Source organism: Danio rerio, chromosome 21 (assembly GCF_052040795.2).
Source record: "Danio rerio strain M-AB ecotype USA chromosome 21, GRCz13ab, whole genome shotgun sequence".
In the NCBI taxonomy this organism is placed as follows: Eukaryota; Metazoa; Chordata; class Actinopteri; order Cypriniformes; family Danionidae; genus Danio; species Danio rerio.
In genome coordinates, this window is record NC_141041.1 from 18,594,030 (window position 1) to 18,618,725 (window position 24,696).

General features: G+C 37.3%; 1 long non-coding RNA gene across 3 annotated transcripts in view; it reads left to right on the forward strand.

The window, feature by feature from the left end:
- Nucleotides 1–24,696, forward strand: part of LOC137490590 (uncharacterized) — a 67,367-nt gene that overhangs the window by 6,546 nt on the left and 36,125 nt on the right. For 2 of the 3 annotated variants that reach the window (XR_015520196.1, XR_015520195.1), the window contains 3 exons: nucleotides 8,970–9,213; nucleotides 19,277–19,334; nucleotides 22,731–22,767. This is a non-coding gene — a long non-coding RNA (uncharacterized LOC137490590). Of the gene's footprint in view, nucleotides 1–8,969; nucleotides 9,214–19,276; nucleotides 19,335–20,631; nucleotides 20,825–22,730; nucleotides 22,768–24,696 lie in introns of those variants that run through there. The other variant, XR_015520197.1, reaches the window with a different exon arrangement.

A 24,696-nucleotide genomic window follows, 5' to 3' on the forward strand; every position in this document is an offset into this window, starting at 1 on the left:
TGGTGCTCTGCTTTAAATGATTGAGATATTTAAAACTCAAAGGACATTGACTATCAGTGTTTTGATTACTTTCTAAATATGGTTTAGAATTATTCTGTGTAAATTCATGCTGTAAAAGCCAAAAACTGAAATGGAACAAAAAGTAAAATGGTGTTCAAAGCTGGTCCAACATTAACATTTCTATTAAGGGTGAATGTTTGAATTGTTTTCCAGGGGTTTTGTAGAGGCCATTTTTATAATTAGCTTTTTAACTGACTGTATGGGCCGTTAATTTAAACAATTACTCAGGTCACTATAGACTGCTATAAATAACAATAAAAGGAGCTGACTTAAAACCAAAGCTGTTTAATAATAGATATAAATTATTTAAATTAATGAAGAGTAAATGATTGAGGAACTGCTTGTGTAGTAGCGCTGCAATATTATGTAACAGAAATAATCATTTATTGCGCTTAATATTTTTAAAGTGTTCATTAAAGGGGTAGTTTAAAATTCATTTTCTTTTTGGCTTAGTCCCTTAATCATCAGAGGTCGTCACAGCGAAATGAACAGACAACTTATTCAGCATATGTTTTATGCAGCGGATGCCCTTCCAGCCACAACCCAACACTGGGAATCACCCATACACACTCTTTCACACACATACACTACGGCCAATGTAGCTTATTCAATTCATCTGTACCGCATGTCTTTGGACTGTGGGGTAAAGTGGAGCATTCGGAGAAACCCACGCCAACACGGGGAGAACAAATTCTGCACAAAAATGCCAACTGACCCAGCCAAAGCTCGAACCAGCTTGCTGTGGGGCGATTGTGCTACCCATTTTACCACCGTGCACCTCGGTAGTTTACCCAAAAAAAGCTTGGTTCCCAAGCTTTATGAGTTTCTTTCTTCTGTCGAACACAAAAGAAGATAATTTGAAGGAAACTGGAAACCATTGACCTCCATAGAAGGAAAATTATCGGTTTTTAGCTTTTTTTCAAAATGTCTTCTTTTGTGTTTAGCATAAGATAGAAACTCATAAAGATTTGGAACCCTTTGAGAGTGAGAAAATAGTGTAAATTATTATGATTTCTTAAATGTTGACTTAAAGAATACATTTTTAAACCTGTGTAGAAATGGTGCATCATGATCTGAATGTAAATATAAAGTCATGTTGATCACTGAACCTGTGAAACTGTATACATCATTTCAGCACTTTTTTATGAAGAGATCATTGATTTTTTGACCAAACTGACTGAGAATGTCTGTATATATATATATATATATATATATATATATATATATATATATATATATATATATATATATATTTGTTATATTTATTCATTTTGGCGCGGTGGCGCCGTAGGTAGTGCTGTTACCTCTCAAGAACCTCAAGAAGGTTGCTTTTTGAGCCTCGGCTGAGTCAGTTTGCATGTTCTCCCTGTGTTCGCGTGGGTTTCCTCCGGGTGCTCTGGTTTCCCCCACAGTCCAAAGACATGCTGTACAGGTGAATTAGGTTGGCTAAATTTTCAGTAGTGTATGAGTGTGAATAAGTGTGTGTGGATGTTTCCCAGAGTTGTATTGCAGCTAGAAGGGTATCCGCTGTGTAAAACATATGCTGGATAAGTTGGTGGTTCATTCCGCTGAAGCGACCCCAGATTAATAAAGATAAGAAAATTAATGATTATATTCATTTTTCATTTATGGTGGGAAGTATCTCATACAGGTTTAAAAGGACATGAAATAAATAAATGAAGGCCAATTTTTCATTTTTAAGTAAAGTAATTCTTTAAATGGAATACATTGTAGTGTTTTCCGTCTTTTGAATTGGTACTTGAGCCCAACTGATGGAGCTTTGGTGGGTACTTAAGACAACAAACACTGGGAATCACTGTGCTTAAGGGTAAGAGCAGTTTACAAGGGATGAGATTGTGCTATGTTTGGATTCTTTAATCACAATCACCCACCCCACACACAACAGCATCAGCTGGGTCCAACCATAATCACCTCTCAAATCTGAAGGGAGAGTTTTACGAACACTGCCATGATCGATATTTGCCAATCCGCCCTTCGCTATCAGCCCAAATAAAAGGCACAGGCGTCAGACGGGGCTGCCGAAGCAGGTCGTGGGGAGGTCCTGTGTGCCTGTTTGATGTTTGTGCAGCGCTCATCAGTGTGTTGAGGCTGGTTCACCTCTGCTGTTGTGGAATCAGCAGGTCATCGCTGTCTCAACCCCGCGCGGTGCACCGCTGATTGCCTAGCAGTTGCTGCGAGATTGCTTTTCCACGGTTAGGGGATGCGCGTCCTGGCAGTAAGCTGGGCTCTGTTTTAATAGGGCCTCAACTCCAAACTCAAAGGTCGCTGTACTCCTTGCTGCTCGCACAGGATTGTTTATGGACTTTGTTCACTGCAGTTTTCTGCCCATTAGCAGTGCAATGTGTAGAATATCATCTTATTTGGTCTCACAGAAGACATGTTTCTCGGTTGGTTTTTCTCACAGTTGCATAATGAAGTTTTATACACTAAAAACTGCTGCGTTGGTTTACTTTTTAAATTACTATATCTGAGTGGGTTGCACGGTGGCGCAGAAGGTAGCACATTCGTTTAACTGCAAGAAGGTCGCTGTTTTGAGCCTCGGCTGGATCAGTTGGCGTTTCTGTGTGGAACTTTCATGTTCTCACCATGTTCGCGTGGGTTTCAGGATGCTCCAGTTTCCCCCACCAGTCCAAAAACGTGGTATAGGTGAATTGGGTAGGCTAAATTGTCCGTAATGTATGTGTGTGAATTAGTGTGTATTTATGTTTCCCAGTGATGGGTTGCAGCTGGAAGGGCATCCGTTGTGTAAAACATATGCTGATAAGTTGGTGGTTCCTTCCTCTTTGGCAACCCCTGAATAATAAAGGGACTAATTTGAAAAGGAAATGAGTGAATGAATGTATATCCAAGAGAGTGGTACCCACTGAGGTAAATAAATTAACTTTAACCCACAAATTACTAGGTGTGTCGATATGTTTATCAGATTTAGTTTACAAACAAACCAGTGTTTTTCAGTGTTTTAACTGTTCTAAATCACAGTCTAATGAATGGCAAAAATGGAATGCACATTGTGAATTGTACACTGAAACTGCGTTCAGACTGCTTCTTTAAAATAAGTTGAAACAGCACAATTCTCATGTTTTTTGGGACAACTTATTTGTTTTTCACAAATTTAAGTGGATTGAACATACAACAGTTAAGGTAACTTTTATGTTCAATCCACTTAAATTTGTAAAAACGATTGGTGGTGTTGGGACAACATGAAAGAATTGTGTGGAACCCAGCATTTTTTACAATGGAAATAGTTTTAAATTTTCACTTTTCTTAATTATACTTTCAAAAACACATTATAAAAATATACAAAACTGACAACATAAATATGTAACAATAAGCAAATACACAGAAGAGTATTTTAAGCAAAAAACAAACCAACAAAAACACTAGTGCAATCTTAGATATAGAAAATACAGGTCTACTATGTGCTGACCAGAACTAGTATCCAGTAGCTGTGAGTAGGGGGTGGGGATTCAATCAAAAGGAGCAGAGTCAAGTTGAACAGTTTGGAAATGTTTGCAAAGGGGTTCCCACTATTTGATGAAAATAGTGCTAGGCTGGTGAAGAGAGTAGCTATTTTTTTCTAATTTCATAAAATAAAGAACATTTCTTATCCAACTTAGTAAAGTAAATCACATTTTCTTAGCATGAATCCCAAAATTTAGTTGAAGAATTTCTGAAATGATGCCGTAAAAACAGCTTAATATTTAGGTTGTATATGTTTCTAAATCACACTTTTTGAGGTCAGAATAGTTATTTAGGTCAGTTATGTCAAGAGTCAATTTCTGGTTATGAGTTAAGTGGTTAGCATGGCTACCTCTCTGCAAGAAGGTTACTGGTTTGAGTCCCGACTGGACCAAGAGGCCCTTTGTGTATTTTGCATGTTCTCCCTGTTTGTGCATGGGTTTTATCCAGGTGCTCTGGTTTCCCCCACAGTCCAAAGACATGCAATATAAGTGAATTGGGTAAACAAAATTGGCTGTAGTGTGTGAATGGGAGAGTGTGCGTGTTTTCCAGCACTGGAGGTTGTGCTCTCAATGCTGGGTTGCTGCTGGAAGGGCGTATACTTTGTAAAACATATGCCAGATAAGTTGGCGGTCCATTCCACTTTGACGACAACTGATAAAGCATGGAATAATCAGAAGGAAAGTGAATGATTAGATTATATAGTATATTTTCTGATTGAATTATATATTTATTCATTTCAAACAGAAAAATATTTGGATGCTGTTCGCAAGCTTTATTTCTATTGTACTTGGATTAATGAGTATTCAGATCATTTTTAGCAGGTCTGCCGGCAAACAGAACCAGTTGTTTTTGGGGTTCTTTAAGGGAATATTTAACAGAGCTAAAGTGCATTGGAAACGTTAGTGCCCTACTTCCATCAGCTGCCAATGAGGCCAGTCCTCTTCAGTCCCTGATGAGCTTTTGCTTTTGTTAAACTGAATGCCAGTGTTTGCCAGTGCAGACTGAGATAGGAGGTCATAGTCTCACATGTCTGTATTTAAAGGTACAGCGACTACTGTTGAAAAAAACCCAAATTAAAGACAAATTAAACTTTTAGTCTCAGGCATCTTTTTATTTGGTGTGTGCCTTTTCCATCATATATCTTAATCCTTTGTTGTAGTACCTACTTTTATATGAAAAGGTCTGATTATAAAGTCACTTGGGCCTTTCACATCAGAAATAGTTAGCACTGGGTTATTTCTATTTCCCGAATATACTGAATTATTTATTTGTATTGTTTTTTTGTTTTTTTGCTTAAAATTTATCTAGGGTAATCTTCTGTACATTACTAATCCATGAGTTAATGTTGTTACAGTATATGCAGCGGTTTGGAGTAACAAACTACAAATCCTCAAATGACTGTAATTGAGTAGTTTTTCTTAAGAATTGTAATTTGCGTTTTAAACTTGTGTACTTTTACTTTCACTGGAGTACATTTTTAGTGCTGTATCGGTACTTTTACTCCACTATTTTCCTTCAACCTGTTGCCACAACTTTATTATTTTTCTTGGCTATGGTGATTGGCCAGAAGAGAAGTAGAAGTCTTAGAAGCTAAATGATCAGCTCTCTGACTGCCATCCAATCAAATCCCACATAGAAAATTGCATTATTCAAAACAACCTTAAGACACAAAATTGTTGCACGCAATGACCGAGAGACTGTTTAGACTTCATGTCACTGATAAGAAGTTAGCAGATGTGTAGTGTATAATGACTGAAGTTACCAAATGACCTTAAACAATAACTAAATGCACTACAGAATGTCATGCTTTGAGTAATATTTACACCAGATACTTTGACTCTACTTGCACTACATTTTTCGGTAAGTAATGGCATTTTTACTTGAGTACGATTTTTCAGTTCTGTTTCCACCACTGCTTATAAGTAGTTTAAACCTGTTTGGTTAGTTACTAAAATGAGAAAATGTGAATTTTTTGTGAAGTGTTTGTTAAAAGCTCTGTTATGTGTATGTTTTCTAATATAAATTGATTATCTTTGAGACTACTGAGCTGTTATTTTAAACAATAGTCTTACAATCCCACCTTTTTGGTGTCAGCAATAATGGAATCATCTTGTACAAATCACAGTTTTTGGTCAACGCAACGAGAATCCTTTATGACTTAAAGTGATCTCACTGCATTTAAGACTTTACTGCATACGCCTATCCAGGAAAGACTAAACCTGCAGTCACAACTTTATTTTCTTTTGAATGATTACTGCAGCTTGGTTGATTTTTGCCATTTTCAGCCTAGCAGACAAAGAGATCCCATCTTTGTGGAGACTGTTAGGATGTGAGGTGGGTTGATTGATTCATGGCCTGCAGTTGATCAGAGGGAAGCCATAGATTTATTAGTAGGGTTGACGACAAAGGGAGGAAGAGAGTCTGCATATGTTAATCCGCTGGCTGAACGATGATCAAAGCTGAAACATGCTGGGCTCCACTGAACGCCCGAGGGCAAACCATGGTATCCAGCAGTCGACTGGAAAGTGCAGAAAAGGAGTAAACAGATTAGAAAAATCAATACGCCATGTTTGGGGCTTGGCTAGATATATGGCTCAGGGGGTGCTGCCCTTTAAATGCATACTGTAAAAATGTATGAGGAAAGTCGAGTTCAACCTCGGTCAATCAGTCTAAGGCTGTCAGTCATGGTATTTCTTTTATGATGTGCGCTGGCATGGAGTTAGTTGGCATGGGATGATAACCGTTTTCAAGGTATACCGTGGTTTAGAAAAGTCAAGGTTTTAAAACCGCAAACATTTTCTGTTACGGTTTATGTAAGATTTTTAAAATAGTTTTTTTGTTTGTTTTTTAGGACAACAGTATCCCCAGCAGAAAAGCTATCCAAAGACGTCACTTAAATTGTAAATAAATCAGTGTTTTTTAATATGAATGAGGACAGCAGAAGTCAATGATTCATTTGAATTATTTAGCCTGACATGTTTATTGCTCTAAAACATTTTAAATGTTTCTTAAAATAAAATATATTGGCTGTGAACGAAATCGCCTACTACTCAGTGGGTACTGCAATTGAATTTATTACTCGACTGATAAAAAGGTCGATCTATACAGTATGAATGTGAGTAGAATGAATAAAGCTCGGATGTACTACATCTGCCATTTTATCAAGGTCATGTGACACACGCGCTTCATTCTCATTGGATAGCAGAGCGTCCATCGGTTGCACACTTCAGAATCTTGCCTGAAGAAGTAGATCATACGGGTACATCTTGCATACTCTTTTTCGATTGCAATGAAACTGGACATACTACTCAGCTCACAAACTGTTTTAGCTTAATATATAGTTTGGAATTATGCAATTTCGGACACAGCCATTGTGTTCAAAGTGGAAAAAAGTTTCTGTGTTTTTAACTCAGACATTTAAAAAGAATATATTTCAGAGCAGAAATCACAATACCTTGAAACCGTGATATATATATTTTTTTTACCAGTGATATCATACTGTCAGAATCGTATACAGGCCCAGGCCTGTTAGTTGACAGCAGGGTACACACTATTATGGGGTCATAACTGGATAGATTGTTCAAAATTACAGATTTTTATTTGCTGGAATTGAAATTCAAGGTTATTCCACAAACATGTAGACACTTCTAAATACATGGTTCTTTATTGAGCAATTTTATTTGCTTCAAATGGCATTTTTCAGTATTTAGAAGAAATGTGATCTGTAATTTGCAGAACAAAACAAAAGTTTTAATCAAACTGGGAATTTCCAAGTGGTCTCTTTAATCTTTCTATAGCTGTATATAAAACATGTTTTTGTTATTTATATGACAACGGCATTATAGGAGCCTGAAAATCAAAACTACCCACCCATCTGTTACAGAAATTAGACACACATTTGCTGTCAATCATTCCTGTGTATTTGATGTCTAGTCTGTTTTTGGGCTATTCTTAAACATCTATCATATTTTCACAGAAAGCCCAATTTTAGCTTTGTTTTAGCCAAGTCATCAAGCTAAGTAGCATTTTTTAGTCATTCTCACTGATCTCTGAAAAACAGGAATTAGCCGATAAAAATGTTATCCCTCGATTGAATTGGCATTCTCAGTGGTTATCAGCTGATAGATATGGGCCAGGAGGGGCCTTCTGCACCTCAAGTAGGCTCAGAAGGCTGTTATTATCCATCCACATCGCTATAGATCACATACAGCTGCGGCCGGAAGTTAACAAGAATTATTTATATAATTTTTTTAATTTTTCATTAATTGTATTTTATAAACCTCTACCCCCAACCCTAAACTCAACAGTCACAGAAATGTAAAATTAGATCTAAATCTGGAGTCTTCTCTATTAGCATAGCTAATTAACCATGTGGATGGATGATAACAGCCTTTTAAATCTACTAATAGGTGCAGAAGATCCCTACTGGCCCAAATCTATCAGCTGATATCCACTGATCCATTCAAGGGAGTGATAACATTCAAAGCGGGTGGTCATTTGTACATAATATCATTCAAATACTAAGCATGTGGCTACTTCAACATTTCAAACTTTAGCGCAGTAGCAAGTTGCACTTTAATGGATCCAGATGTATTTGGTTCCCCTGAAGTTGCTGATGGAATCAGGTTGGACATCTGCAGCTGTGCTTCAGGAGCTCTTCTTGTATCTGCAGTACTTATGACCACACAGTAAAATCTTCAGCTCATCTCCAGTTTCATTCTTGGTGTGTGAGGCATCTCTTTGATAACAACCGGTCTGGATTTCAAAGCACAAGTGAACGCTGTGTCTGCTCACATTGTCAGACCTAGAATCCATAAAATGTTCCACACCATCAACCCAGCTGTATGTGTGAACACCTGTATTCTCCATGGCTCTCACTCCTCCAGAGTTAGAGCTCCCAGGGGATGAGCTGTCATTTTCAGCTTCTGTCTGCTCGCCGGGCTTAAACTCCTGTTTGTCGGACACACTAGGACTCCTTAACAGCTCTGTTGACTGAGAATACCAGCTATAAATATGTAATTAATTACTCTCAATTAAGGGTGCTCTGCAGATTATCAAGGGTGGTTAGCTTCTCTTTTAAGTGTCACTTTCTTTGCAAAAAAAAAGATGTTTTTAGCTGCCACTGAATAATACAAGTGTTGATTTTCTTTTCTCTTTTATGAAAAATTCTGTCAATTGTTTTAAAAGGCTATATGAAATGACTTGACTTCATTCCCCCCTTTGCTCGGTGTCTTTTAACTTCCTGCGTTTTAAGATGAGTGACTTGCGGTTATTATTTTTGTTTAATCTGCTAATAGATGTTTATCCCCTCAGGCTAATGTCTGAAAGTAGCTATCGGTTTTACTTATTTATTATGCGCTTAATCTACATAAACGGCATGAAACTCCACCAGGACGCTCATGTGTGCTCTCTCTATTTTTTTCCAGCTGTGGGTTTGAAGAAAAGCAGGTCCATATTTTCAGAAAGAGGTTTTGCCGGCGCCTGTCATGAACTCAGCATCGTGTGATTGGCAGCTAACAGGATGTGATGCGTTCCTGCAGGATGATTGGCAGATCACTTCAGAGCTACTGAGTGGAGACGATGTTTAATTAGAAGGCTGTTAGTATGCTGTTCAATCGCAGTGTGGAAGATCTTTCTCATCACCCCCTGCACAATTTCGTGAGGCTACAGGTTTGTTTGGCTTTTTAGTCTTTATCTCCCCCTTCATAGTTCATAGTTCACTTAATAGTAAAACTTTTTTTTCTCTCAACATGTCTTTTTCTTTTTCATGTCTTTTCTGAAGTTTTATACTTTTTTCTTTTTTTCTGCACAATACAGAAGAATAGCACTTACATTTTTCAAAGTCCCCTTTGAACATTATTTTGACTATAAGTACCTTTGCAACTACTTAGTGTTAGTTGACCTAATGTCTTCCATAGCTTTTCTATTACTATGGACAATGCTTGTTTTTGTGTTAAAGTGGTCCCGTTTATGCTAATAAGCTGTATGGCTTGTTAAGATAAAGCTATTAGATAAAGTTTTTTATAGGTATTTTTTATTCACAAACTCTGTTGAAACATTCTTTCAAAAATTTTCTGCAAAAGAAAGGTTTGAAACAACAAAAAGTTCAATGCAAAGTGAGACATTGGCTTTTACAGAGTTAGCTTAGCAAAGCCTACAGCGATCAAAGTTTGGGGACTACAAAACAGTACATCCAGGTAAGTGAAATCACAAATGCTTCAGGTGATGCGCATTTACCATGCACATGCACCCCGTGCAGCGAAGGGGCGTGGCTAGAGGTGCTGTAATGTTATAGCAGAGAAAGCTAAAATGTCATCCATGTAGCTATTTCCACAGAGCTTCTACTGTTTCTGTATTTGGGCTTCCAAGGAACATGACACAAAGGGAGAAGTGCCTACAGTTTAATTTTAATTATGTTCCAGAGAATTATAAAAAAAAGATATAGCTCTAGCATTTGACAAAGGACAACTTCCAGAATCTCTCTCAGTTCAGTGCTGGATTCGGCTAAAAACTTCTCAAAGAAGGAGCAGCTCCAACCGTAATAGAAGAAGCTGTGGATTGTGAGCCACAACCTAAGTGTTTTTATTTGTTAAAATTGATCTAGTACATGCATAGTGTCTAGCGTTAATAGAATGTTGTAGCAAGGATGTAAACAATGGGAAATGCTGGTTGGCACCACTACAAGTAAGCTACAAATTCATATTTATCCATCAAACCGCTGTAAACAGTCAGTCTTCACCAGCCCTGTAGTGTCTCTCTATGCAGCCACTTTCCGTGCGTTCTGTATCTCAAATAACAAACTCGCAAAAGATAAGTGAATGTTTCACATTATTACACATGCTTATTCTGAATATATTTGAAATACACTTGTCAGATTTTATCTTAGAGAGCAGGCGTGAGGCTCGGCTGTGTCCTTTGTCATTTTCTGTCACAGCACTCTGACTGACAGTGTTTATAGAGCTGAGGCAAAGTGCCTACTTGTAGAGGTGTGACTCTTTTCCTGGTGACGTGGAGCCGATCCGTGATCACAGCACATAATGTTAGCTGACCAATCAGAGCCTCTTGAGGGCGGGCCTTTCGGGGGAACTAGAAAATATGACAGTTGTTTTCGTGTTAGAGGAGTAGCAGTATAGCGGAATTACTGTACTAATCTACGTCACCCATGAAGTCACACGGGTTCAACCGCACATACTGGTTGCAAAAGACAAATAGCAAACACAAAATCGAAAGTCCAAAAATGTAAAACTTAAATTTTGCCACTATTGCTTTTAATGCCAACCGCAGACATCTTTGGCCAAGAGCCATCAGAAAAGCTGAATGGAGTGAGGACCTAATAAAAATTCTTGACTCTGCAGTTGACTCTGCAGTTCATTGTATATCAGGTAGGTTCACGCTATGCTGAATCATGCGCATTACTCATTTTTGATTGCAGCAACGATTTCAGCAAAAACAGTTAAATATGGTTAATTAACTGCAAACACTGAATGCTTAGAATGAAATGGAAAAATCTAAGTTCACATATCCTGCCGTACAGGTGCAGTTCGCAGTCAGTATGCAGTTGTTTTGCTTGTTGATGATTACCCAGGCCTTGTACTGTTCCGTCTTCTTTCCTTGTCTTTGGCTAGGCATAACCTCTATAGCACTACAAAGTTTTGAATCTGGTAATCATGGAACATTATTTCTTGCACATGACCACACAGAACTAAATTGTAGGCATCCAAAGACCTGTAGGCCTATCAATGAGATAGTTGTATATTTCGGGCTGGATGCTTGGCCACTTCGTCTTATCCAATATCCACTGGGAGGGTGCTATCGTAAATGGGTCTGTCAGACAAATGCTGCTTACTTTAACATTAATTTTGCAGAATCACTGTGCTTATCACTGTGTGACAAGCTGTTATAATATGCTAAAAGCAATATGTAAATAATATATATAATATGTTATCAAAATAATTTATCTCTAATACAACAGCAAACTCTGTACCGCATTGGATGCCATTTCCTCGTTGTAAATGCTAGCACTCCTTGCTTTTTTCTGCATCCTGAATGTTTACAAACTGGTAATCCGTCTATACCAGTGGTTCTTAAACTTTTTTCATCAAGTACCACCTCAGAAAAAAATTGTCTCTCCAAGTACCACCAAAATGAGCAGTATTGAAATACAATAGTGTAGTTGGCCTAGTAAAGCAGCTACAAATCTGCACAGTTAAAAAAACGTGGCAGATTCCCTCAGAAATATAGGCTTTATGTCATATATGGCATATAATATACATCATTTTTGATACATTTTTAAATGTGTTAAGCATGTACATGACATACACAATTCCTTCGCGTACCACTAAGGAAGCCTGCGTACCACTAGTGGTTCACGTACCACAGTTTGAGAACCACTAGTCTATACAATCAAAGTAAGATATTTGTTAAAAAAAAAAAAGAAAGTCATTTTTTACAAATGAAGCATGAGCACACATTGCTTAGCATCTTATAAACACAACCAAGCTTTAAAAATACCCTCTGGGCCACCCCTTTAATCTTTTTTGGTGAAATATCCAATTAAATAAAACACAAAATAACTGTATTTTAACCATCTTTTGCATAAAATAGCTAATTGAAATACTTAGTTTAAAGCCTTGTGATAGAAGTTAACACATTGGCAGAAAACAACTATTTTTTAAGAGAAAAGGGTTAAGAGAATAAGTTTTTCTTAAAAATTAAATATGAGTTTTCTTGCATTACTTAATGTTAAATAGTATAAATTGGTGAAAAATATCAACAGAACTTGGTAATTGCAGCTGCTAAAAAATGAATGGGGTTGCTAAGATTGCCATTACTGTGGTGAAGTTATCCCTCATTACTGGCCTGTGATAAAAGTGCTACCGCATTTGTACGCCTCGTACCACTGGCACCCATAATGCTTTGATGAAGCGAAGGCCTGTTACCCCTCAGTGATACTCCTGACACCATTTATTTATTTATGTGTTTCTGGATAGGAAGCGCAGAGACATTTCAGCTGCCAAGCTCAACTTGAGCTTCAAGCGATAAGTTGGAGGGGCCCATCACAGCTGAAAATAGCTAAAACCACGCTTATGCTCAACGTTAGCATTCAAATCTTTTCTAAACATCCTGACTGAATAGTCAACAGCATAATGTGTTATCTGTTGCTTGGCTATTGAGGTTATAATAAGAATATTTTACCAGCTACAAAGCCTCCGTGGTATCCTCTCTCCTTTTCCCGATGTTGCCTGTTCAGAGCTTGGCTTTTCTACCACATCTATCTCTCTCTCCCTCTTTTCCCCTTCATGTCAGAACAAATGCTTATTTATACTGCCAGGGAAAACAGCTGTTTGGAGGCACCAGTCGACTGGGTGACAAAAACAGTCTGAATGTGTAATGAGAAGAACACGGCAGCTTGTCTCCACGCTCTGCGGGACGCCTCACTCTGCAAAACAAATAAAGGCAACAAAACGAATGGAAACGATGTTGGAAAGTGCTGTGGCAAAGTTTAATGTGCTCTCTAATTACATTTAGCCACAGTAGCACATCTAGTACATGGACGCTGAGCAAAAGGTTTGGGGGTGAATCAGCAGTTGTTCGGCCGCCACCACATTCGGTGCTGGAGGTCAGCGAAAGGTATTTGTTTCCAATCGAGGCCCAGTGCAGCAGAAGATATCCGACAACAGCATGGGGAATCAGTGTAGTCGAGCGTACGCTGTGCTTGATTGTTCTACGCAGGCTTTGGCGTATCTGCTGGTAATTGGGAGTGCATCCGGTCTGCTGAAATAATTAGTGAGAGTGCTGCCTGATTACACTGCACGAATAGCATTTGGGCCGCTCAGATTTCAGACGGTCTGTCACTTATTTGAACTATTTGTAGTGTCATTTTCTTTTATTTGCTTATTTGAAACTTTATAATGTTATATATTATAGGGATAGTTCACCCAAAAGAAAATTCTGCCATCATTTACTCACACTTTACTTGTTTCACACTGGTTTGGCTTTCTTTCTTCTGTGGAACGCAAAGTAGGAAATAGCGAAGAAAGGGAGAAATCTTCAACCATTGACATCAATAGTATTTGTTCAACAGAAGAAATGAAATCATAAAGGTTTGGTACCACTTGAGAGAGTGTAAATAGTGAGTACATTTTCATTTTTGGGCAAACTATGGTTTTATTTACTAACGAGCTGCATACTAAATGAATGGAAAACATATATGGATGCAGTAACAAATAAGCAGGCATTTAAGGTATCAGCACATTAGCAGCATTATGTTGGTTAGTGCTGTGAGTGAATCAATCGATGTGAACTTTTTCACAACTTTGAGAGCAACAACACATTCGAACAGAGAGATGAGAGTTGAACTAGTGCCAATGTTAAGTGATGTTACAAAACAGCTTGCTTTTCCCTTAAGAAATCAAATCATTTTATGTAAGATTTAGTAGCAGGTCCATGATGCATGGCTTTCTTTGCCGGAGGGACCTTTGAAACAGCATATCTTCTCCCAGCCGGACCAACCCTTACCAGGAGAAGCCCTCAGGGAGCACCCTGGGACGACACGATTTAAATAATGAAAAAAGCACATGGACATGATTAGCTTATGAGGACGAGGGTGACTAATTACTTAATTTTATTGTCAAAGGGGGCAGAAGGGGGCAACGGCGGAGAAAGATCTGAATCAGAGGGTCCCCAAAAGGGGGAAGCCACAATGCTGGAACGATCTCTCTCACTTCTCCCTCCCCCTCCTCTCCCTCTCACTCTCTCTTTCTCTCTCTCTCGCCCTCTCTCTCTCTTTCTCTCTGTCAACCTGTTGCAGTGTGCCTCACGGCATCCTCCCCGTCCTGCTGTTCAGGTTCATGTGACATCTGCTCCGAGACACAGTGCGTCCCCCCGTGAGACACGCCTCCCCTCCTCGCTCCTCATGCAGATGTTGCGTCCCCTGGTCTGGTGCAGGCCTGTGGAGCGCCAGGCCTGTTTGAAGTGTGATGAAACGGAATGGAGCGAGCCGCTCGGGGGCCTGGGGAGCTGGTTGAGGTGTGTGTGTGTTGGGGGGTTTGTTGAAGGGCCAGTGAAACTGGCTCATTACAATATCACTCAGAACCGGAGCCGAGGGTTGAGTTGTTCCCCCTCTGCTGGTACTCGTCCCAACGGGACAGGATGGAGAGTAGTCTGGATTCCGCTATGAGTGTTGCCGTCTCTGTCTGTCTCTCCTAATTTTGCACTCATTGTCTGTCTTGTCTTTTGCCCCATTTATTTAGCTGAGCTTTTTTTCTGTCTGACATTTTTTCTTGCACAGTCCCCGCATGTATTCAGCACCCTGCTATGCTGAGTAAGTGTTTGAATCTTTTTGTTTTAGTCAAATAGACTCTGATGTTGAAAGTAAAAATGTTAAAGCACATGACCAGAGATAAAATTGTAAGTATGAATTAGTTTAGAGAACAAATAAAATGTGAGCAGTGCTTGCCTCTTCAAAATGGGCCACCCAAAAATAAAAAAAATCTATCATCGTTTATTCACCCTCAAGTTGTTCTAAAACTGATTTGTGCTGAACCCAAAATCACATATTTTAAAGAATGTGTGTGTAACCAAACATCCTCTGGTCCCCATTGACGTGCATTTCCCATACCATGGGAGTCAGTGGGAAGTAAATGAAGGTAGCCCTGAAATAAATTATTCAAAGATGATTCCTTGGATTTAATTTTTTTTAAGTTAAGTGGTTGTAAATAGTTTATTTGGGCTGAATTTAAACAAAAAATCAAGTTGAATATTAATAAATTTGTTTAAATTTAACACATGCAGACCTATTTTTTTTCAGGGAGAATTAATTTTTACTTTCTAAATGCTACTTTAATGCTAGATGTTGATTATTTAATTGTCAAGGTGTTTAAGTCATATTATCATGTTGATAGGCAGTTGACTTTCTGGGTGGTTGATACTGGTATGCTGTCTTAAAACAAATACGTATACACATTTTCATTGCATAAAAGGTTCCTACTTACAGTTGAAGTCAGAATTATTAGCCCCACTCGAATTTTTTTTTATTTTTTTATTTTTTTTACATTTTTCCCCAAATGATGTTTAACAGAGCAAGGAACTTTTCACAGTATGTCTGATAATATTTTTTTCTTCGGGAGAAAGTCTTATTTGTTTTATTTCGGCTAGAATAAAAGCAGTTTTAAATTTTTTAACACCATTTTAAGGTCAATATCATTAGCCCCTTTAAGCTATATATTTTTTTCAACAGTTTACAGAACAAACCATCGTTGTACAATAACATGCCTAATTACCCTAACCTGCCTAGTTAAGCCTTTAAATGTCACTTTAAGCTGTATAGAAAAATATGTTTTGAAAAATATCTAGTCAAATATTATTCACTGTCATCATGACAAAGATAAAAGAAATCAGTTATTAGAAATGAGTTAATAAAACCAATATGTTTAGAAATGTGTTGAAAAAAAACTCTCCTTTAAACAGACATTGGGGGAAAAAATAAACAGGGAAGCGAATACTTTAACTGATTTGACTTTTTCACAAATTCTGTTTTAGGTTAAAAGTTAAATTAAAAGAACAATTGAACACTTAATTACTTTTTTAAGTTGATGTAACAATAACCCTTATATTTGTAAAGTGACTCTCGGAATAGCTCTGGAGAGGGAAATGATGTGCTTGTAGTAAACCAATCTCCACCAGTTATTCACACAGACATGCAGAAATCTTCGCAGTTAAATACTCTTCCATGTCACAATTAGTGTAAGTGTAAAAACGCTACTTTTGATTATTCATCCATAATTGCTACAATAACCTTATTACCAGCAAAGTTCTTATTCAGTTTTCTATCCTTCATTTTTCAGAACATTACAAAATTATTCATTTTAAAAAGCACTGTTAAAGTACAAATTAGGCATTGTTGTATAATAAAATTTTCTCAACTATGACAATATTTATGAGTTTTCCACTTATGGTAAGCGACAGAAATAAAGTGATTGTATTATTAATAATGTTGAAGTTATGTCATGCATTAGTGTCCGACTTGATGGCATTGAAACGTGAAGTGAGAAGCCGTCTCAGTGGGTAGGTAGGGTGAAGTGCTGGAGGAGAGGTAAACCGTTAAAGATCAAAGTGAAAAACAAAAGCAAATTTCAAACGAGTCTCTGGAGCTCGGCAACAAACTTTTCAGTCCTCTGATAATACTTAGATCTATAAATGTTTCCTTTTTTATTTATTTATTTATTTACTTATTTATTTTTAAAATTATTCATTGCAATAATAATTTGGGCCTAACAAGCACTTGTGGGAGACGGCGTTCCTTCGCATCTTTCTTTCAGCGCTCTATAGTGCAGGGAGCTGTGGGATTTAGGGAACTATTAGAGAGAGATTTTTTTTTATTTATTTGTAGCTAATGAATGCTATGCAAGCTATTTTTTACTCTTTTTGTATACTTCGTTTCGCTAACTAGAGATGGATTGTAGAGTTGGAGAATTACAGGCTATTTCTTTTGATTTAAGGGTGAATTGATTTGTTTATTGCTTTGGACTGCTAACTTCATTTTTAAATGGTTTGTTTTGTGTGTGTGCTTATATATATCTATATCTGTCTACTTTCTGACTGTTTTGTTTTCACTTTTTCCTTTGCCACTTGTTGAATTGTGATGGTTTATGAGTTTATCAGTGACCATAGTGACCTGATATGATCTGAATAGTTGAGTATTGTTCCATTCATCTCTGTTTTCTAAGTTGTTTGCCGTAGACATGAGTCCACACTACAACAATACGGTCAGACTGTTGTTTCAGCGTTAACTCTCAAAACGGTAAAAAGACTTGTGTATGAAGACAACTGTGTGAGCGTGGGCTGATAATGACCTCCCTGCTGAATGCGGAGCAGTGTTCCCCAGATGTCCCGCTGAGCACTGCTCTGAGACTTTGATGTTTGCTGCGATGCATCTCTCTTTGTAAATATGTGCGTTATTGAGAGACAGAGCGCTGTTGTTGACGATTTTATGAAGAGTCGTATACAGGCCTCATCCATGTTGAATGTTTGAATGTGAACAGATGGTATGGTTTTCCCATTTTTAGACATGCCAGAGGCTTCTATCTCTAGTTTGGTCAAGTATAGGAAGTCTGAGCTCATCTACTATGATTGCCCTTGGCTGGTAAGAGAAGTAAAAACAAAGATGTCATTTTGAATCTACGCTGACAGCCCGGCTGTCATCAAACGTGTATGTAAACCATCAGTGGCAGAGTTTCCCCCCAAAAAACAGAATATGGCATGATTCTCTCTGGCCAAACAACAACAACAAAAAATGACATTCAGTTAAATGACTATAAAACGACATTAAAGTGAAATGTGTACAAGGTTACACTTTATTTTAAGGTACATTTTTTTGCCATTCCTGCTAAGAATTTTAGCTCAATAAAGTACTAACTTGCTGCTTATTAATAGTCATTATGGTAGTAGTGGGTTAAGGTATTGAGTAGAATTAGGGATTTGGAATAAGATCATAGACTTTCACTTCAATTTAATTCATGTTTATTTATAAAGGGCTTTTATAATGTAGACAGCGTAACATAGAAGTTTTAGTAAACTGAAACTGTATAAGTACAGTTTTGAGAGTTCGATATTACATCAAGTACTAACAAAGAGCTAATATCTAATGAGCTAGTAATAAGCCAGTAGTTAATAGTGGGAATTAAGTATGTTTCTTAAGTAGTCTAATTTTAGTCTAATATTAACAGCTAAAATTTCAGCCATAGTCTTGCTCCAGAAACAAAGCTAAAAATTCAAATCTCTATTAAGCCGATGGAATTCTTTCTGTGACAACAAAAACACAGTAAAAGAACTACACTACTCACAATTTTGAAATACTGTGAGACTTAAACAGAGAAATCACTCTAACATTTATTATATCTAGATGAAAATGAATTGGCAAAATCCTTTGCTGTGCTTTATGTAATTTTTCAAAAGTGAAAAAATAAATTTTCACAGTGATTTTGCTGATGTGAATATGGCAACCCAGGCTCATTCTGAAAACATACATACATTTCAGGAGAGTGCCAAATACGTCTCAGGAGCTATGTTTTTTTTTTTTTTTTTTGCAGTTTTTGTTTTCGCAAATCCACCAGAGGCCACTGTGTATGCTATTTGAGATCTCAAATTTTTAAATCCACCAGAGGGTACTGTCGACTGACTGTATAACTGACTGACAGATCGACTGACCCACCCACCCAACCAATAGTGTTTTCAAAAGCACAGATTGACCAGTGCCCACCCACTTCCTTAAACCCAAAATGTTTTCAAACGTATTCCAAAAAAACAAACAAACACTTGCCTTATTTTTACCACATTTTTGGATGTTACCACATTCTCACCCTTTTATTCACTTGCTTATTTTATTTTTTGGCTTCTGTTTTTGTCTTACCTGCTTTCTGGAACTGTTCCTTACCAGACTTGAACACCGTCATCATGGTCATCCCCTCTCTGTGTCTCAAGTCTGCCGACGTACATGGTGAGCTAACTGGACAAACTGGTAACAGCGGGAATACCGTCCATACGGAGGTCAGCTGGTAAGCGCAAAAAGGAACTGCATAATACCGCCCCGAAGTGTTTGTTTTAAAGACGAAAAGCTGCCTTATGTACTTTCAGCTACATATTTCGCAATCTCCAGAAATCTATATAGGGCTACGTTTTCAGAATGAGTCTTTGTTGCTACATGGGATCTAATAAATGGTCTTTGCACTTTCAGCTTCCTTCATAATTTGTTGTTTGAGCATGAAAAAGACCTGCAAGACAATCCAAAATAAGTAAGTACTGATTTTCTAAAAACTTTGAATTTAAGTATCTAAGGCACAAGATGTAAAGGCCCCATCCTCTTCTGGATGGGGGGTTCAGAATAAATAGCTCATTTGCATTTAAAGACATGCCTTAAAAAGTTTGTTATTGCTTCCATCTAAAAGTGGATGTTATAGATCTTGAATTACCTGTTAGGTATACAGTATTAAGATGAAAATTTACAGTGAAGTTCTGTCAATACCTGAGCTGAATTTTATAACGTCATGTTTAAAATTTGCAATTATCATAACAGATTCTAACAGCTGTGAATATAACCTCCTGCTACCATATATTGTTCCTATTAGAGATCTACCAATGTTACCATAACTTAATGAATGCATTTACTTTGGTATTAGGTTTGCCTCAAAACCAAGCTATTGACCTTATTCTAAAATGCGGAAGTGCGCCTGTTTTTGCGATTGTCTTAGAACTTCCGATTCAGTAGCCTATGGGAGAAATGACTAGGAATATTAAACGGCAGAAAATGGTCAAACTACTTGCTCTACAAACAAATGTTTGCATGACTATACAGACCAAGTCGAATAATATAATAAGAAAATATCAAATTGCAACATCAAGCAGCGTAACGAGCAGTTTTCAACGTCAAAAAATGAATGGAAGTGAATGTGACCGGAAGTCGCGAGACAAAAATATTCAAATGGCAGCGCCAGCTCGTCTGCGGAGAATAAGGTGAATACCTAATGTCATTCACAATCACTGCCATTTTAAGTTTGGTAGACATTCAAAATTGTATTTCTTGTTAGCATAAACAAATAAAGATAACTGCCCCAATCTAATGATTTTCATCTCTGCCTCCATTGTATTCAAGATTCTCAAGATTGTTCTCCTCACAAATGCTTGTTTACCACATCCAGGATGCTTCTTCTTGTAAAGTTGCAGTGTTGTGAGGGTTAAGGCTTTTGGGAGCCCCTCCCCTCAACCCCAAGTGTTTGACAGCCCACCTGAGTGCTGTGTATGGCCTGCCCAAGGCAAGACCACAGGCGACGTATCTCTCCTGTGGGCCTCCTTCAGGATCCTCCATTCCTCACATAGCCCATTATAGCACCCCTGCACCCCTCGCTCCTTCCTACCGTCTGCTTGTAGTAGGCCTGGAGAAGATTTATTTGGGGGTGTCCTCAGGCATCCAGGTTTTCAGATGCCACCCCGTGCCACCGCCACACCGGTAAATGACTATTTTTGGAGTGCAAATCTCAACTATGTGACTTTCCGCTCGCTGCACTAATGCGCCTTGACTGCTGGGCTTTCTGAGGGAGGAAGGCAGGGTAGGGAGGGTGTATCTTTGGTTAACTGCAAGACACGTATACCAGACTGCCGCTTTACCACCGTCCACCCCACTGCATTTCTCGCTGTGTTTTTTTTTTCTCCCTCTGTCTTTGTGTCTGAGTCTTGGCTATCAACATTAATGAGACATTCTTCAGCTGGCCGGATTCACAAAGGAAAGGTGAGGAGGAAACGATATGGTATTCTGGAAGCTCTCTGACTTTCTGCCTATTTGAGTCTTTTTGATATAAATGAAACCCGGAGAGCGGGACGGACGCTGCATATGAAGCAGGCCCCTGCATCATTTGCCCAGTAGAAATATCAGGAGAGAGCAAAACTGTGTATAAATCGTGTTGTGCATGCACTTTTGCTAATGCAAGCTTCCGGAGTTGGCGGAATTGCGGTAATAGTTCAATTCATAATTAATCGTATCTGATTTGCCTGATTGCCTTTTAGCAGTAAGGGATTAACTATATCTGTGAAGAGTTTTTTTTTTTTTACTGTTAAGTATTCATGATCCTTGATAGAAATATAAATGGTGAAAAGCCATCTTCTTGAATATTGATTATAACTCATTTAAAATTCATTTTGATAAGGAAGCCATCAGTCTCTCAACCTCCTCAATACTTTCGCCATTTTAATTTCTTGTGATTTAGGCAAGTAATTAGCATTTAGCAGCAAGAAACAGTGCATTGAAAAGAAGCAGCATTGAATTACTTCAAAGGTTTTTATGATACAAACCAATATGCACTGTTTTTCCTGGATTATTCTAGGTTATGCACAACTTAAGATCCATCGGCAGGATCTGCAGGCATGCTGTCGATTACCCCTGAAATATCTGACTTGTCCTTCAAAACAAATGAAAACATGTTTACAGTAATACTTAATATGGATGCCTGGAGGGCAAGTGTGCAGCACTGCAAATAAATAAAATATGCAACTATAACACTGTTTTGAAAGTGTAACCAAAGCACTTTAGCACATTACACGTGTTAGCATTAGACTAGTGTGAAAGAATTGCTTACCGACCTTGTCTGTGCAATGGTGTATCAAATATTTACAATCGGAAAAAGAAAAAAGTAAACCCTGTTGCTTTCACTTGGCATCATGGATGTGACGTAACCATTGGTAAAGCACTGTTTACATGGAGCATCCAAATTCATCCAAATAGAAAAATAAAGATGTGGACAACTTTATGGCTTAAATAACAAATATTTCTCACTGAGTAAGTGCTTTACAAAATATGTTCTTTAGTTTTTTCCACAGATTTAAAAAGATTGTTTAAATTTGGGTTGGCTTGAATATGAGTAAATTATGAAAATGTTGTAATACTTTACAATAACAGTGCATGAATAATGATGTATTAATATGTAACTGAAACGTTACTTTAATATGGATTAATGATGAGTTAATGTATGCGCTAATCATCAACTAACTTTACAGCATGAGTCAGTCAATGCTTAAATAAAGGCTTAATTTTAGGCTTAATCTTAATTAAGGCTTAATCTTAATAAGTCTTATTCTTTCAGGTTGGTAAGGTTTACATTTCACTTTAGTATGCAGATTGACTTACATTTTATGTTTGTGGCTCTGTATATACTGTACAAGTTTGTTGTATTGTTTTTTTGTATTTTTTTTTTGTTTATTAATTTTAATATTTTTACGTAAAGCCTAACCAGGGACGAGGGTTGCAAATTAGCTTTATGCTATTTGCTCTATGTATGCAACATTGGTTGTCTTTGTATAACAATGTAAAGTGTATTGTCCCTGTTAAATAAACAAGCAAAAAAACAAAAATAAATAAATAAATAAAAATTGCTCGTTAGTACATGCTTGTTTGTTAATTAATGTATTAATTACCACATTGGTTTATGCTTAATGTAACCATCATGAACTAAAAGTTAAAAGTAAACCCTGTTGCTTTCACTTGGCATCATGGATGTGACGTAACCATTGGTAAAGCACTGTTTACATGGAGCATCCAAAGTCATCCAAATAGAAAAATAAAGATTTGGAGAACTTTATGGCTTAAATAACAAACATTTCTCACTGAAGAAGTGCTAAAATGTGTTTTGTTTTTTCCACAGATGTAAGAAGATTGTTTAAATTTGGGTTGGCATGAAGGTGAGTAAATAATGAAAATGTGGTACCACTTTACAATACCAGTACATGAATAATGATGTATTAATATGTAACTGAAACATTACTTTATTATGAATCAATGATGAGTTAATGCATGCGCTAATCATGAACTAACTTTAACTACAACATGAGTTCATGAGTAAATAAAGGCTTTCCTAATTACTTGTTAGTACATGCTTGCTTTTATTTAATGTATTAATTACCACATTACAGTAGTTTATGCTTAAACAAACCTAATTAAAAGAGAACAAAGTAATCTAACCAGACTGTCTAAACGGTCACTGACATGGCGAGGAAATTGGACTACGACTTTTGAAACTTTGAATGTAAGAAGCCTGGCAGGAAAAATTGATGAACTCGTGGAGGTCATCAGCAAAACAAAAGTCAAATTCTTAGCCCTAACAGAGAATAAAAAGAAAGAACAATGATGTAAAACAGTTGGCTTTTTACTCATGCATTCTGTATTAACAAGGAACCAAAGCAGAGCAGACGTTGGATTTCTTGTACATAAGGATGAAGTGCGAAATATATGGAAACAGAAGTTCATTAACGAAAGAATCGAGTAAAGCAAGGAGACCATCAGAACAAACCTATAAGAGGAACCGCTGAATGAATAATTGACAGGCATAAGATGAGGTGGTTCGGTCATGTTGTTAAGATAAAAAACCGCAGGGTTCCAAAGCATTTTGCTACAGGCAAGAACCCAAGAAAGACGTCCTAGAGGCAGGCCTCGAATGAAGTGGATGGACTCACTTAACCCAGCATTCCAAAAGAGAAAAGTAGACCCAAACTGCACCAGAACAGTAGCTGCATACAGGAAAAAGTGGTAGAAATGTTGTTCAGCCTCTACACCGCAAGGTAGAAGAGGCCAGGAATAAGTAAAAGTTCATGCTTAATTTAACCATTACAAACTCATGAAATGTTAATATATGATTATGTCATGACTTTACTTGAAGGGGCACATCATCATTAACCAATTCTTAACTACTTATGATCTCCTTATGTATGTCCGTCTAATGCGTTTACACTGAATAACACTAGAAATGTGTTCTGTCAGCATCAAACATGAACAGTTTAAACACAGAAGTTCATGAGTAGTTAAGAATGAGTTAATGGTGATGTGCCCCTCCAAGTAAACTCATGACATAATTATGCATTGAAAGCTCATGACTCCATATTGGTTACATTTAGCTTAAACTTAAATGTTAATTAATACATGTAACAAGTATTTACTCATGAACTCTTGTGACTCATGTTGTAGTTAAGTTTAGTTCATGATTAACGCATGCGATAACTCATCATTAATCCATAACAAAGTAACGTTTAGTTTACATATTAATACATCATTATTCATTTACTAGTACTGTAAATATTACCAAAAACATTATTATTGGCTAAACTATCTCTAACTGCTTAGTCATTTTTAAAATAGTTATTTAAAATTACAAATATAATCTACTTTAGTTAGAGCCATGGCATAGTCATTGCTACAATCACCATTGATAAAAGTTCAAGAATAAGTATAAGTGCACTAGTTTAAAAGTCTTTGAAAAGATGCAGTACTCCCATGTAAAGTCAAAAGTGGTAAAATGGAACAGCAGATTTTTTTTTTCATATTTCTCCCCAAGAGCTTTGCCCTTTAGCTGACAGAGATTAGTTGCTTCACTCCTCGTGACTCTGGATTTGCCCAACAGTGTTAAAAGTCAAGTTGTTTACATGCAGTTTATATTATAGATTTACTATCTCTGTCATAAACCAGGTGTAAGCTGGGCTATCACAAAAGTTTCTGTCAGATATTGCTCTCTCAAGGAATAACAAGTTACTTTATTTATTTAAGATGATGCATGACATTACGCCATCATAGGCAGTTAATTTATTTTTAACGTCATTAGGTGTAGTAGATGGACCAAT